We start from the raw sequence: 2,479 nt of genomic DNA, 5'->3' as shown, positions 1-2,479 counted from the left end.
TCTGCCAAGTTATTATATAATATCCTCAAACAAGAAATTTTTTGTCTTAACAAAAAAAAAGTATTACAAATCTCAATGCATCGAAAGACGGCGGATGCGTATAGTATATTACATGCATGATAGAATACCATTCGTTCTTCGTTGCCGTAGCTCTGTGCATTCCAAAAACCGTGGTCTCAGCAATGCAAGAGTCTGCGAAAGCAGGACATGAGAGAGTCCTTAATTCGTCTAAAGGCTTTGACGAGCGGCACGAGGGCGCGCATGCACATGTGTAACTACGTCCATCACTTTGTCAGCATGCTGCAGCAAGAGCCTATATATAGAAAGCACACAACTACCAGGGCAAGCCAATTGCAAGCTATCTTATAGACTCAATTATACAAATGGCGAGCACTACCAAAGCCGTGGTGATCTGTGGCATTCTAGTTTTCCTGCAGGTGTGGTTTGCCGCGGGGGATGTCTTAGACACCCCGGCGGTGATGTCGTTGAACGGATTCCAGCAAGGAGAGGAGGGTGGACCCGCGAAGTGCGACGGTCAGTACCACAGCGACAGCCTCTTACTGGTGGCGATGACTTCGGCGTGGTACGGGCCCGGCCGGTGCGGCAAGGTGATCAGCATCAAGAGCACTGGCGGGATCACCGTGCAGGCCGTGGTCGTGGACGAATGCGACACAGACAACGGCTGCGGCACCACCGAGATAAGCACGTCGGCCGGCGTGTGGCATGCCTTCGGGCTTGACACCAGCGTCGGCGAGGTGCCTGTCACCTGGTCGGACGTCTAGTTGAAACAGTTGTTTTTGCAATTGTGCTGGTAAAACGAGTCATCTGCTTTCAGTTTCAATGTCTTTCCCCAATGAAATAACAAACTACTCCCTCCGTTCCTAAATATTTGTCTTTTTAGTTATTTCAAATGGACTACCACATGCGGATGTATATAGACATACTTTAGAGTGTAGATTCACTCATTTTGCTCCGTATGTAGTCACTTGTTGAAATCTCTAGAAAGACAAATATTTAGGAACGGAGGGAGTATATGCATACGTACATGCATGATGTGTGCCAGTAATATGCTTATATGTAAGTGTCAACCATTGTAAGTTTGTTTGTGACGGTATAAGTCACTGTATGTAAGATGATCTCATGATAGTCTTCGATGAGCAATATACTTCCACATCCTCTGCTAAGTTTGATCGGTGTTTTTCTCCTTACATAATTACAAGTTCTGCTAAATTCTGTGTTCTCTTTTTTTTTCCTTTAGTGTTTAAATGAAAGTAGCATTAATTCTTACTTCCCCAAAAAATTAAAATGAAAATTGTGCTAGGAAAATACTGACGGGATGATTTAGGTGCAAGTACACCAGTAAAGAATATCATCTTACCATAATCTATGCTAATGAAGTAACAATGTAACGTTACATGGGTATATAAGAAACACACACTGGGAGTAACATGTACACATGTTTACATCGATCGCCAAATAGGAATAACTTCCTTTAAATTTCCATAACATTACAGTACAACTAGGAAGTCCCCCGCAAAAAAAAAGTGTGGACGCATGCAATGGCATGTCCAAAGAAAACAAAACTAAATCTATTGGTACAAAACAACATGGGTGCTTGGATTGTCCCATGCGACAACCTCAGAGAAAAAGAGGGCATGCACCAAAGAAATGCTTGACAAAAAGACATGTGGATGCACAGGTCACATATGGATTGTCATGCAGTGCATCTTTTCATTCCGCATTTCAATTGTTGTTAATTAGCCTATGGCAATAAATTCTTTTTTGCTATTGTAGTTTGCCAGACATGATGAAAAACACTAACGCATCATTTGGAACAAAGAAATCTCGTAAGAATGAAAACATATAGGAAATTTTCCAATGGTGCCCCTTTTCTGGAGCAACCTGAAGTTGCTCCGCCTTTTCACATAGAAGAAGAGAACGGGCTAGTTAATAAGAAAAATTGGCTGAAACCTTATACAATGCTACACACAAAGCAACTTCGAGGCTACACACCATCCGAGACGACAAATCTACGACCCCACGGCCAGAGACGACACACTAAAACACCAGGACAAATTCCAGAGCCGCTGCTCCGGCTTCCACACCGGCCCTGAGGACACACACTTGCCTAGTCGATGACTTTGCCGCTCAAGCGACCAAAACCAACACCCAACATGTCGAAGATTTCTGGAGTCGCCACTCTGACGTCCAAACCAGCCCCAAGACCGCAAACCAGCCTAGTTGATGGCTCCGCCCCCCAAGCCACCAAAATAAACGTCCAACGAACAATACATTTCTGAAGCAGACGCTCTTACTTCCACACTGACTGAGAGGCCACGCACTCGCCTAGCCAACGCCGAAGCTGCAAAGCCTCATTAGGCACTGCCAGTGGACAAAAGGCCGGAACTCAACGGCGTCACCCCAAGGGGAAAGCGACGGGGAACACTGCTGACGTCCTCTCTGATGAAGAATGAAGCTT

The 2,479-nt window shown here is 44.9% G+C and overlaps 1 pseudogene; it reads left to right on the top strand.

Moving 5' to 3' along the window:
• Window positions 1–383: 383 nt before the first annotated feature.
• On the top strand, window positions 384–782 carry LOC147966687 (putative ripening-related protein 6 pseudogene; annotated as a pseudogene).
• The last annotated feature ends 1,697 nt before the right edge of the window (window positions 783–2,479 follow it).

Source organism: Triticum urartu, chromosome 6A (assembly GCF_056163025.1).
Source record: "Triticum urartu cultivar PI428250 chromosome 6A, HENAU_Tu73, whole genome shotgun sequence".
Taxonomy (NCBI): Eukaryota; Viridiplantae; Streptophyta; class Magnoliopsida; order Poales; family Poaceae; genus Triticum; species Triticum urartu.
The sequence above is the reverse complement of the archived record's forward strand: the minus strand, read 5'-3'. Positions and strand labels throughout refer to the sequence as shown.